Consider the following 15,216-nt stretch of genomic DNA (forward strand, 5'->3'; position numbering starts at 1 on the left):
AGAAGCTGCCACTGCACCACCAATGAGGAGGGGACCCTGAAGCCACAGCCACCAATTATGAATATAATACTGGGGGGGGGGGGAGTTGGGGGCGCACTGTGCCACCAATGTTTTTAGTACTGGGGGAATTGGGGGGCGCACTGTGGCACCTGAGGGGTTAACTGCAGCGGATTTCAGTGCCCTGTCACAGAGGTCAGGTGCCGGCTATGTGATTCTGCCGCCAGCACCCACATTCTGTATTTGTATTAATGGATTAGTCATCATTGGTGGCGCAGTGGCCACTGCCCCTCCCCTCCTTCGCCCCTCTCTTTTTATTGGTGGCAGTGGCAGCACCGGGGGGGGGGGGGAGGGACTCCTTCTCCCCTGTGCTGCTGAGGGGAACATGGAGCGAGCTGAGAGCAGCGTGCGCCATGTTCCCTGATACTAGACCATGCAGTAGCGCAGCCTAGTATGGTAAGTGTCAAATCCCGGTATCGAATCAATACTGGTATAAAAGTATTGATTGGGTATCGATAATTTGATACCCGCAACAACCCTACTTGTGGTAATAAGTTATGCCTATTGTAGTATATCCCTGCATTGTGATAACTTTCTACTTTACAATCATTTTCTATATATGCATATACTTATTTTTGATGTGGGTATTTTTTAGTTATTATCGATAAAAGTGAAGTTTTAAGGGTAAATAATTTATTAAGTGACACTCACCCCTCCTAAACTAACATTCTCTGCTGAATACTTCCTGAGAGACAAGACGACTGTCAGCTCACTAAAGAATATGATTACATTTTGCCTAAACAAGACTATAGAGAAGGGAGAAGACAGAAAGAGCGCAGTGAGAGAGAAGAGTCAAAAAGCATATCTAAAGATTTGCGTCCCCACCTGTCCCTTGGTTGAAATTGATGGACTTATGTCTTTTTTCAACCATATCAACTATGTAACTAAGAGACAGAAACGTGCTGCATATGGAAATATATACAGGTCCTTCAAAAAAAATTAGCATATTGTAATAAAGTTCATTATTTTCTGTAATGTACTGATAAACATTAGACTTTCATATATTTTAGATTCATTACACACCAACTGAAGTAGTTCAAGCCTTTTATTGTTTTAATATTGATGATTTTGGCATACAGCTCATGAAAACTCAGAATTCCTATCTCAAAAAATTAGCATATCATGAAAAGGTTCTATAAACGAGCCATTAACCTAATCATCTGAATTAACTAATTAACTCTAAACACCTGCAAAAGATTCCTGAGGCTTTTAAAAACTCCCAGCCTGGTTCATTACTCAAAACGGCAATCATGGGTAAGACTGCCGACCTGACTGCTGTCCAGAAGGCCATCATTGACACCCTCAAGCAAGAGGGTAAGACACAGAAAGAAATTTCTGAACGAATAGGCTGTTCCCAGAGTGCAGTATCAAGGCACCTCAGTGGGAAGTCTGTGGGAAGGAAAAAGTGTGGCAGAAAACGCTGCACAACGAGAAGAGGTGACCGGACCCTGAGGAAGATTGTGGAGAAGGACCGATTCCAGACCTTGGGGGACCTGCGGAAGCAGTGGACTGAGTCTGGAGTAGAAACATCCAGAGCCACTGTACAGGCGTGTGCAGGAAATGGGCTACAGGTGCCGCATTCCCCAGGTCAAGCCACTTTTGAACCAGAAACAGCGGCAGAAGCGCCTGACCTGGGCTACAGAGAAGCAGCACTGGACTGTTGCTCAGTGGTCCAAAGTACTTTTTTCGGATGAAAGCAAATTTTGCATGTCATTCGGAAATCAAGGTGCCAGAGTCTGGAGGAAGACTGGGGAGAGGGAAATGCCAAAATGCCTGAAGTCCAGTGTCAAGTACCCACAGTCAGTGATGGTCTGGGGTGCCATGTCAGCTGCTGGTGTTGGTCCACTGTGTTTTATCAAGGGCAGGGTCAATGCAGCTAGCTATCAGGAGATTTTGGAGCACTTCATGCTTCCATCTGCTGAAAAGCGTTATGGAGATGAAGATTTCATTTTTCAGCACGAACTGGCACCTGCTCACAGTGCCAAAACCTCTGGTAAATGGTTTTCTGACCATGGTATTACTGAGCTCAATTGGCCTGCCAACTCTCCTGACCTGAACCCCATAGAGAATCTGTGGGATATTGGGAAGAGAAAGTTGAGAGACGCAAGACCCAACACTCTGGATGAGCTTAGGCCGCTATCGAAGCATCCTGGGCCTCCATAACACCTCAGCAGTGCCACAGGCTGATTGCCTCCATGCCACGCCGCATTGAAGCAGTCATTTCTGCAAAAGGATTCCCGACCAAGTATTGAGTGCATAACTGAACATCATTATTTGAAGGTTGACTTTTTTTGTATTAAAAACACTTTTCTTTTATTGGTCGGATGAAATATGCTAATTTTTTTAAAATCATCAATATTAAAACAATAAAAGGCTTGAACTACTTCAGTTGGTGTGTAATGAATCTAAAATATATGAAAGGCTAATGTTTATCAGTACATTACAGAAAATAATGAACTTTATCACAATATGCTAATTTTTTTAGAAGGACCTGTAAATAGGGGTGGAAGAATTTGAAGGGGGAAAAAAAAGGGTATTTTTTTTCTCTGATAAGGTATATTATAAAGTTTCTTAGACTAGGTACACATCTGCAGCTACATTCTGGTATTCTGTTCCAGCAGAGGATCAGAATACTGGTATTGCCAGATCTGGCATTTTATCCTTTTTTATGACAGAATCTGTGACAGAGGGATCTTCCCGATCTTCTGATGCAGATGTGAACTGAGGCTTATATTCACCTGTACTATTGATTTATGCAAAGTTTACTGAAACAAAAGTGACAATTTAAAGAGCACTTGTCTCCATGATCAACCCTATTATATCAGAAATACAGCCTAGTTAAACGTGGTGACTAAAAAGAGCCCCCTTTCTCTGCAATCTGTATCACCAATGCAGAGAAATGCTTATGTTTAGTTATATGTAAATCAGGTGCTAGGACCACTGAAGGGGCTGGTATAGTCACTCGGATAACACCTTCTCCTCTGCCACTACCTGTTGCCAATCCCCTTCCATAAGATCGACATCCCCGTTGCTCCGATGCCTGCCCCTGAAATCTTGCACACACACTGGTGCTATAAAGGTATCAGAGAGGTCATCCATACTCTGAGATCTTCACTGTGCTGACACATGTGCTAGATTTCAGGGCCAGACATCACAGCAATGAAAATGCCTGGCCCTGTCAATCTCATGGAGGGAAAGTGGCGACAGAGATGTTGAGGTCAAGCAGTGCTCCGAGGGGTTAGTCCAGCCCCTTGGTGCTCTGGGCACCTTATTTGCATATAACTAATACGTATTTTACTACATTAACCGTCAGAAAAGCAAAATGTTAGGTGCCATCACATTAGTAAATGTGGGTCATAATAAAACTATGACAGAGCAAGCAACATGCATCTGAAATAATGCTCAAGACCAACTATGTATCATATTGGAAATTCCCAAATTACAAAAGGGGTCTCTTGACCTATTGCAACTAGTTTCTCTCTAGAAAATGTATGAGGCTAAGAGAAAAATACTTCTCCATGTTTTCTCCATTCACTCCTTCCTAATGCACAACAGACTCAAACATTCTATATGCACTGGCAACCCTTGACACTTTAGATTGCTGGTTGAGCATCATGAGTGATTTAGTTCAGCAACAGCTGAAGCCCTAAATATCAACCGCCTCTGCTCTAGAGTAAAGGATAAACTTTGAACATCAATGATGATAACATTTTTTTCTAAGTCATTGCTCACAACTGGGGTAGCGCAGCCAGCAGGAGATCTTCGGAGATTTGATTTACACTCCTAAAACTCATTGTAGCTGACAGAAACAAGCCACATTTCTGATGGGCCACGAGGAACAAGAAAATAACATTTGGCAGCTGCATCACTGAGCTGAACGAAGAAAAAAGGGGAAATTTCTTTTCCTCTCAGCTGAAACCGCAGTTGTGAAACCTCCGGCTATTACATTAATGTCGCTTTCTAAGGCTTGAGAGATAAGTAAAAAGACAGACAGATATGGCAACGCTTTGACTGACGGAGTCATATACTTTACATTTAGTCTACAGCTCATGATAAGGATCTTGTCACAATGTCTGATTAAATGTTCTTTACCGTTACCTCTGACAAGCGGCCATCATGATATAATTCTGTCCTTTCATCAGTCAGGATATTTAGGTTCTCCCTACAAAAGAATCTACAGCCATTGCTGAATGTTACCTGGCTAAATGGCTATTAAAAAGCAGTTTAGTCAACATTTAGAGGTTTCCAGTGTAGTAAAAAAAGAAGTAAAGATCAAAAATAGCTAAAAATCAAAAGGAGCACTTTGCTAAAACAAAAGATGCTGCTTAGAACATACTGTTTGTTGTATGCCATAGAGTGAACTGCTCTAAAAGGGTCCAACTGCTGTCACCCCACATTCCCCAGTAATCAGTTGAATGAAGGGGCACCATACTCCCTCAATTGTTTACTTTTGGTCGTGTACATAAATTGGGGCCATGCAAATCTGCAATGGGAGCAGAGTGTAAAATACATCTGGGCTCTTGCTGCCGTGTTAGGGCTGCACTCAGCCATAAAAAGCCCTTACCCTGGGTTCACACCTGAGCGTTCCTCAAACGCGCGTTTTACTGCGCGTTTTTTGTAATAGTAAACGCGCGTTTGACGCGCGTTTGTGTCATTGACTGCAGTGTCCTATGGCCACAAACGCGCGTCAAAACGCCCCAAAGAAGCTCAAGTACTTGTTTGAGCGTCGGGCGTTTTACAGCGCGTTCGTACGCGCTGTAAAACGCCCAGGTGTGAACCCTTCCCATAGGGAAGCATTGGTTTTCATGTCTTAAGCGTTTTACAGCGCGTTTGAACGCGCTGTAAAACGCTCAGGTGTGAACCCAGGGTTAGACTCAATGGTCAACATTTAACTTTTTTACAGAGGAATTGGGTTCCCCCTTTAGCCATCAGGTCCCTCATGATGTGATCACAGGGTGGTGATATTTGCAACTGAAGTCCTAAGAATGGACTCCGATATTGGAAGCCTATTAGGCCCTGGCACAGGCAGGGACTAATAGATGAACTGGGAGTGTAATAAAAATAAAAAAATAAACTACAAACGGATGTAGCAGGGTTAACACACATGCTTTATGAGACATGTTATCTAAACTACATGCAACTTAAATGCGTTAAGCAATTGCTTTTCAATGGCTTTTGTTTCAAGATAACGCAATGAGTTAAGAAATTTGAGTTGAGTGTGTGTGTTACCCTTGCTACATCTGTACCATATACAGTACATAACTACATAATACATTCTGCATAATTGGTATAACCACATCTATAAAATGATCATTTTAATGATTCTGCATGATGAGCACTATAAAAAAAAAGTTAATTAATTACTGAATTGTTGTTTGTGGTCACCTTGTCTCTCACAAGATGGTATCAAAAAGTCATACGTACTGCATAATAATACCAATAAACACCATAGCATGTCCTGTAAAAAAAAAAATCCTCCTGATAGGGAGAGCATGGACACACCTCCTGAGTGGTCATAGGTAGAGCTGAGAAACACCTCCTGAGCTACAGCAGAAAAGACACTCCCCTGAGCTGTCAGCTTGATATGAATCTAGCAGAGCAATGAATGTGGAGATCTCTGGATCCATGTGAGGTACAGGGCTGGTTCTAGCTTTGTTAGAAAGAGATTGTCATGTACTATATGATGTCTGATTTTCATTTTTTACAATAATCATGGGATAACCCCTTTAATCCTTAAAAAAAATAAAAAGGAAATTTAAGAAAATGATTCCAACACAAATTAGACATGACAAATGTAATTTATTAACTAATTTGTTTGGTATGTGTGTCTTAGTATTGTTGAAGAGATTATTATTATTTTTTTTAAATGCCTGTATATATATTTTTTTCATAAATAAATCCAACATTCATTTATAATGTGAGTGCTAGCAGAAAAAAAACATAGGCCTCGTTTTTAATAATGATGACCTGACTATATAGCAAATATCTGCAGTAACATTTGTTTAGAAAAAAGTGTCATTGTTTACCCAACTTGTCGATACAAGATAGAACTGAATTATGAAGATTGAATTATTTAGCTATTAATGTTGAGTATAGATTAGAAGGGTATATCAGATGAACCAAATACTTTGTATTCTTCAGTCCTATATTACCATTCAGACCGATGATAAATAAACTACAGGGCTAGAGTATATATCACCAGAATCTGTCATACATACTCTCATCTACGAAAATCTCTCTTACAAAGATTTTGCTGCTCCTTGAAAGCCGGCACCTGCATCATTATCAGATTTGAACTTTCTCTTCAGAAATGTGTCCAGTTTCACACCACTGCACTGCTCTCAGTTCTTCTTCACTACAAAGCCTGTGGGGTCTATACATCAAAGTCATGAACGCATGAGAGGAAATTTGCATACTCATTTTTATTCCATTCACATTCAATGGTTCTCTTCTGACTTTTTAACTCTAAAGTGTACTGAGAAAATGTGAATATACAGCAACAGGAACAAAATCTCCTCCAGATCTCAATGTGCTTGACGGAGAAATCTGTTCTGCCAATAGCAGAATAAGACTATGGGTTAAAGATGAGCAAATCAATAGGCAGGACTCGATTTGTCTCATGGAGCAGGATTCTGGAACAAGGTGTACCCAAAACAGAGGTTCCTCCCCCCACCCCTTCTTTGACAAGGCCAGACATCTCTCCGCTTGTGCCACTATTTAAAGCACTCAGCTTCGGGGATACCCCGTTGCAGGTGCAGAACTCTCCTTGATGAGATTAATTAATTCTTTCTAATCAATTCACTCATCTCTACTCTGGATCTTTAAAATTAAAAGGGGTTGTGCAAAAAATGGAAGGAGAGCTTTGCTAACCTCTCTCCCCGCTTTACCAGACGTATAAAAAGGGAAGACTACTTACCTTTTTCTTGGCGATGATTGTTTTGGTCAGTGACTGTGAGCCAAAACCAGGATTGGAGCCTACACAGACATAAGGTATAAGGGAAATATCTGCACCTGTTCTGTGTTTAGAGCCGCACCTGGTTTTAGCTCAAAATCACTGATGGAAATCAAGGACCAAAACACTGATGTGTGAATGAGGCCTATGTAAAGGTTCAAAAGGATTTGGGTAGAGAAAATTGCTATTCTGTATGCCAAAATATTCTTACTATATAATAAAGCAATCCCTTTGAAACTGTGAATATCCATTCAGTATAATGTACAGATGAAGTACATGGCCTGTGATGCATGTTGTAGAAAACCACCTACAGGTGAAAAGAACAATGCGAAAGGAATATATATAGTGTACAGACCAAAAGTTTGGACACACCTTCTCATTCAAAGAGTTTTCTTTATTTTCATGACTATGAAAATTGTAGATTCACACTGAAGGCATCAAACTATGAATTAACACATGTGAAATTATATACATAACAAAAAAGTGTGAAACAACTGAAAATATGTCATTCTAGGTTCTTCAAAGTAGCCACCTTTTGCTTTGATTACAGCTTTACACACTCTTGGCATTCTCTTGATGAGCTTCAAGAGGTAGTCACCTGAAATGGTTTTCACTTCACAGGTGTGCCCTGTCAGGTTTAATAAGTGGGATTTCTTGCCTTATAAATGGGGTTGGGACCATCAGTTGCGTTGTGGAAAAGTCAGGTGGATACACAGCTGATAGTCCTACTGAATAGACTGTTAGAATTTGAATTATGGCAAGAAAAAAGCAGCTAAGTAAAGAAAAACGAGTGGCCATCATTACTTTAAGAAATGAAGGTCAGTCAGTCCGAAAAATTGGGAAAACTTTGAAAGTGTCCCCAAGTGCAGTCACAAAAACCATCAAGCGCTACAAAGAAACTGGCTCACATGCGAACCGCCCCACGAAAGGAAGACCAAGAGTCACCTCTGCTGCGGAGGATAAGTTCATCCGAGTCACCAGCCTCAGAAATCGCAGGTTAACAGCAGCTCAGATTAGAGACCAGGTCAATGCCACACAGAGTTCTAGCAGCAGACACATCTCTAGAACAACTGTTAAGAGGAGACTGTGTGAATCAGGCCTTCATGGTAGAATATCTGCTAGGAAACCACTGCTAAGGACAGGCAACAAGCAGAAGAGACTTGTTTGGGCTAAAGAACACAAGGAATGGACATTAGACCAGTGGAAATCTGTGCTTTGGTCTGATGAGTTCAAATTTGAGATCTTTGGTTCCAACCACCGTGTCTTTGTGCGACGCAGAAAAGGTGAACGGATGGACTCTACATGCCTGGTTCCCACCATGAAGCATGGAAGAGGAGGTGTGATGGTGCTTTGCTGGTGACACTGTTGGGGATTTATTCAAAATTGAAGGCATACTGAACCAGCATGGCTACCACAGCATCTTGCAGCGGCATGCTATTCCATCCGGTTTGCGTTTAGTTGGACTATCATTTATTTTTCAACAGGACAATGACCCCAAACACACCTCCAGGCTGTGTAAGGGCTATTTGACCATGAAGGAGAGTGATGGGGTGCTGCGCCAGATGACCTGGCCTCCACAGTCACCGGACCTGAACCCAATCGAGATGGTTTGGGGTGAGCTGGACCGCAGAGTGAAGGCAAAAGGGCCAACAAGTGCTAAGCATCTCTGGGAACTCCTTCAAGACTGTTGGAAGACCATTTCAGGTGACTACCTCTTGTAGCTCATCAACAGAATGGCAAGAGTGTGCAAAGCAGTAATCAAAGCAAAAGGTGGTTACTTTGAAGAACCTAGAATATGACATATTTTCAGTTGTTTCACACTTTTTTGTTATGTATATAATTCCACATGTGTTAATTCATAGTTTGATGCCTTCAGTGTGAATCTACAATTTTCATAGTCATGAAAATAAAGAAAACTCTTTGAATGAGAAGGTGTGTCCAAACTTTTGGTCTGTACTGTATATATATATATATATATATATATATATATACACACACACACACACACACACACATACTTCTGATATATATGAATGCATAATATGTGGGAAACTACTACTGATGCTTTTAGACATAATATATTTACATATAATATATTATATATATTCTAAAAAATATATATACATTAATATATAATATATATATATATATATATATATATATATATATATATATATATATATTTAAATTAAATTTAGCCTCTATTTCTGAAATGTTTGGGAGTTCAAATCCCGGCAGAAACATTTCAGAAATAGAGGCTAAATTAGATTTAAATACACTGGGTGTCCCCAACCACTGACTCCATATATGGACATAGCTATATATGGAGTCAGAGCAGGGACTCCTAAGCGCAGACTCACACTGGGGGATTCCCCCACTCAGTGGGACCCGGCACCCTTCCCACTTCAGAACACAGGGTGCCTGGTTTAATGCTCGGGTTCTCTCACTGACTTCCATTGTGCTCGGGTGCTCTGCAGAACATGGCCTAAAATGTCACAATGTGTGCCAGAAATGCACCAAAAAGTAAGCCAACTAATAGGGGGTGTAAACATACACAGTTTAACGGTGCACCAGATTTAGCATCGGCCATGGTGATCATTTTGGAACATTTTTAGACTATTTAGTTTCCACTGCCTATATCTTACACACTCTTTAGTAAATCTACTCCAAATCATCATCCATTCTTGATCAGTAGCACAAATTCCAAAAATAGGTTTTACTTTTATTTATTCTACAACAATTCACACTTTCATTCCGGTATAAAGTTGTGCTAAGTTAACTGGTAAATCTCCCATATGAGAAACAAAATCATCGAGAACAGGCTCTGAAATAAAACTCAACTCTGAAACGACAGGATTTCGGAATGCATTAGTTAACCGAGAGATCGGCAACATATGGACGGAGATGAACTGGAGTGTAAATACTTCCAATCTCCAGGAATAAGTCACAGATTACAAGCTGTCAACACAGGATCCATTTCATTGGAATACACTGACACTAGTTTCATGTGATAACCATGAAGTACCGGTGTAACCACTGAGATTGTCAGGTAAATTATAACCTGAGTAAAGCAAATGGCTAATCGAAATACAAGAAGGTAATAGGAATCATGAAAATACCAAGGTGACAAACACTGATATTACAGAATCTGTTCAGCGTGTTAGAATAAAGCACAGAACTGGGTACAGTACATGGGAGAATCTGGGAACCTGCTCTCTATGCCATATTGCTGCAATTTCTTAGATCAGAGCTCCCCTGGGTGTGGGAAAGAATTTCATTGATGCAGAAGGTTCAAAACACAGCAGGGCCCGGAGATTCTTTAAGAAGCTTTACAATGTTGGAATAAGTAGTTTCTATATAAGGAGGGCTTTTTAGCCTTTATCCTACTATTAAGAAGAGGTAAAGCCTATCTACTTCAACAGAAGGGATTAGTTTAAAGTTACAATGTAGAAAGCATTTCCATGAAAAATAAAAAACACAAAAAACCATCTGATACCGTCTTGTTGTTAAGCATTATATTAATTTCATACAAATATCATACAAATCAATTACATTTTTACACCCACTTATCCGTTCACATTTTAGGTGGCACATCAGTCAACACAAATAAGACCTCAGATATAGATTGGTAATCCACTCTCAGTTTACTGCTGCTGTGAGGGGAAAATGCTATTTAAAGGATAATCTTATGGTAGAATTGTGGTGTAGGGCTACATTCACACGACCGTATGTACGAGTCCGCATCCGTTCCGCAATTTTGCGGGACGTGTGCAGAGCCATTCATTTCTATGGGGCTGCAAAACATGCGGACAGCTCACCGTGTGCTGTCCGCATCTTTTGCTCCATGCCGTGGCCCCGAAAAGAAAAAAGAACATGTCCTGTTCTTGTCCGCAATTGCGGACAAGAATTGCCATTTTCTATGATAGCCGCTGCATGTGCGGTCCGCAAATTGCGGAACACATAGGGGCCGATGTCCATATTTTGCGGATCCGCAATTTGTGGATCAGAAAAACACCACGTTTGTGTGAATGTAGCTTAAAAGTGTTACATTTTAGACCATACTCCTTTCCAGTAAGCCATGCTCCCTAGTGGACTTAGTTGCTACATTAGACAAATTGCATCAAAAATACACCAATTGGTGCAATTAACAAGATGTGGGTAATGTGGCCTATTGTGCAAGGACACAAATTATATATATATATATATATATATATATATATATATATATATAGATATAAAAAAAATTGTGCAGCACTTCCAAAAGATGCCGGTTTGTGTGCACTTTCTAATTATGTGGCGTAAACTCTAAAAGCCATGTGTAAAATCACATCAAACCTTAAAACAGACGGGCTATAGCAGCAGAAGACCACACTAGGGTCCACTCCTTTTTCAACTAAAAACAGAAAACTAAGGCTACGTTGGACACAAGCTGACCAAAACTAGGCATACCTGGTCTCAAGAATATATTTTTCATTTTATCTACATCAAATAATAGTTAGTATCAAAAACTGGAAATAGCCAAATCAAACAAAGGTAACATAGATCTATGGAGTCAACGTTTAAGGCAGAAGGCTGTGCTATGGTTTGGAATATGGGTTCTTGACCACTAAAAACCAAGTGATCTGTTCATGACCACAGTCCGCTTATCAAAAGCACATACTGTATCAGCTCACAATGAGTAAATCTAGCCTATAGACTTTACAGTCAGCTGAGCTCAATCTAATGTTTTGCATAGGGTTTGAGATTTTCAGCAATAATGTGGATCTCCTAGGGACTTCCATGTAGAAGTTATGCGATAAAAAAAAAATATATGTGTCTGTTTTGAAGGGGTTGCAACCTAGTACTGAAAAATGTGAATAATAAGTAAGTGCCAATTCAGTGAAAAGTGGCTTAAATAGGATGTTAAATTGCAAATACTTAGATAAATAATAACAAAAAAAAATATATAAATACTAAGTTTATTGTAATAGCATAAATTTTATATTCCCATATATGCATCTAAGACACATTTTTGCCTGATCCAGCAGGGACCAGAAAAACCACTTTCGTTTGTGATATTACAACCGGCTGTATCCGTTATGAATGGATCCGGTTCTATCATCTTTAAAATAGCAATGACAAATCCGGCATTAAAACCACTGTAAGCCAATGGGAGATGGATCCATTTTCTTTTGTGTCCGAGACCAATGCCGCACAGAAAACCTCAGCTTGCTGCGGTTTGCTCTCCGGTATGGGAACGCAAACAAACGGAATGGAATGCATTTTGGAGCATTCAGTTCTGTTCAGTTCAGTTTTGTTCCCATTTACAATGAATAGTACCGGGATAGTTAAACGCAAAGTAGCCTTAACATTTTCACTTTTTACTGTTATTTATCTGTCAACTCATTTTCACCAATTTAACAGCATTGCCTTACAGAAAATTGCAAATGCATCCCAAACATACCTGTGTTCACTTTGTGTCTTTATTCTATGTCCAGAAAAAGTGCTTTTATTCTGCTCAAAAACATCTCCAGCTGGGTGGGCTTTGATGTTCCAAGTGCCCAAAGCAAACCAGAAGGGGGGGAAGAATGCTTTAGCTGCTCATATCTTGGGATATGGTCCTGGTCTTGTTTGAAAGTTGGCATTCCAAGCTTTAAACAATACCAGCAGTATATTCACTACATCGGAAGATATTGACATGTCGTAGTTTTATTCCGGCCGTCTCTCAGCATGTTTGTCGTGCTGCCGCCGGGACTCCTGCCTGCCTCCATTATAGTCAATGGGGCACGAGCGGTAGTCCGGGGGCACGCATGCACTAGCGCGAGCACGGATCCGACAGGCTGTTCACCCTCCGGAACAGCCTGCCGGAGTTCCTTGCCGCTAGTGTGAAACTAGCCTTAGAAATCAGGATGGCAGTAAATGCAGCTGTAAGTAAAAGGAAAGTCAGGTTTCACTGCTTTTATTCCCAACTAGATTTCTAACAGCCATATCTTCTGATGTAGTGGAGATATAGATATATATATATATATATATATATATATATATATATAGATTTAGGTATGGTTTGAAAACCATACAACTAGATGTACAGCTCAAAGGACATCTTAATTTGTGGGTGAGTAATAGATCCATTGTGCCAACTTTCACTGCCCTCATAATGTACAGTTAGAGACATTATGATATATACAATATCTTACATACATTATAAAGAAGTATAGGTTTTCTTACATTACAGTTCACTCTCCCTGAATATTGTATATCCTCATTTAGCATTCTACACATTCATCTTCAGCATATCTGTCTTTGAGTTTGGCACAAGCAATTTCATTTATACAGTCAAAGGTTTTATTGTTTCTCAGATCTTGTGCATTCAATGAAAACCGTGCTATTTTTTTTTATAAAGCAAGGTGAATTTTTACTATGATTTAAGGATCTATTAAAAAGGATCAGGTGAACGTGTGCTGTTGACCGGTCCCAAGAATCAGCACTGATTAATATCACTCCACTTTAGGTCACACTTCTTTGCAGAGGTGAGTCTTGAGAATCTTTTTTCCAAACCATGGAGAATAAGAGGAGAGATAAAGGACTATACTTTATTATGCGTTTGAAGTATGCTTCTCTTGGATGTTTAGACTTTGTATTGTAATGCCTCGGGATATGAAGACCTAAGGCTACTTTCACACTTGCGTTCAGAGCGGATCCGTCTGTTCAAACGCATCATATTCAAACGGATCCGTCCCCATTGACTTACATTGTAAGTCTGGACGGATCCGCACGCCTCCGCACGGCCAGGCGGACACCCGAACGCTGCAAGACTGATGCATTCTGAGCGGATCCGCATCCACTCAGAATGCATTAGGGCTGGACGGATGCGTTCGGGGCCGCTTGTGAGAGCCTTCAAACGGAGCTCACAAGCGCACACCCGAACGCTAGTGTGAAAGTAGCCTTAGTCTGGTAAGGTATATAACTTGTGTCATTTCTTATTTTTTTCAAAGCTACAGAATTGAGCACATGTCCTTCATATAGGTTTCCCAGGAATGAATGTCCACATCTTCTATGTAGTCATCAGCATTAACAAAATTCATGGAAAGTAAAAAAAAAAAAATAAGGGGCGCTTAGTAAAATAGATGGATCCATGATTCTTTTGCTCCTTGCTGGAAAGTCTTTCAATGCTCAGATCAGACCTCTATATCAGATGCTCAGATCAGACCACCACTTCAGATCGTCACATCAGCCCACAGATCAGACTCCCATATCAGAACTCAGATCAGACCCCCCCCCCCATATCAAACCTAAGATAAGACCCCTATCAGACTTCCATGTCAGACCCCAATCATAGCTAAAATACATCTATTAACTTCTCCTCTCCAGCTCCGCTACTACTCTGCAGGTCCGGCAGCCTTTCCTGCATTCACCACTCCCTGGTCTTCTGTGGGTTCACGGATCTTCTTTGGGTGCAGCATTATATTATAGTGTGTGCACTACATCCTGGCACTGCATGCAGTCAGGACAGTGCAACGCAGGCCCGGAGAAGACCAGGGGCACCCCTCCCTGAGCCTCCTGCATACTAATGAGTGCTTCCATAATGGAAGCGCTCATTAGTATTCCCTTTATAAGACACAATGCCATTTTACTCCTCTTTTCGGGGAAGAAAGTGCATCTTATAAAGCGAAAAATATGGTATGTAAAAAACAGATAATAGAGCAAAGCTGGATATTGAAAGACTCACTGCCGAAGAGAGGGAAACAGACACCAAAGTGTTCTTCATTAATACAAATAGTAAAAAGGTTAAAAAAAATAATAAAAAATAAATAAATAAAAAAAAAAAAGTGTTGGGATAGACGAACTGCGATGAGAGATAAGGCCTCTTTCACACTTGCGTTGTCCGGTTCCGGCGTGTACTCCACTTGCCGGAGGTACACGCCGGATCCGGAAAAACGCAAGTGTACTGAAAGCATTTGAAGACGGATCCATCTTCAAAATGCTTTCAGTGTTACTATGGCAGCCAGGACGCTATTAAAGTCCTGGTTGCCATAGTAGGAGCGGGGAGCGGCATACTTACAGTCCGCGCGGCTCCCGGGGCGCTCCAGAATGACGTCAGAGCGCCCCATGCGCATGGATGACGTGCCATGCGATCACGTCATCCATGCGCCTGGGGCGCCCTGACGTCACTCTGGAGCGCCCCGGGAGCCGCACGGACGGTAAGTATGCTGCTCCCCCGCTCCCCG

Source organism: Bufo gargarizans, unplaced genomic scaffold, assembly GCF_014858855.1.
Source record: "Bufo gargarizans isolate SCDJY-AF-19 unplaced genomic scaffold, ASM1485885v1 original_scaffold_842_pilon, whole genome shotgun sequence".
NCBI lineage: Eukaryota > Metazoa > Chordata > Amphibia > Anura > Bufonidae > Bufo > Bufo gargarizans.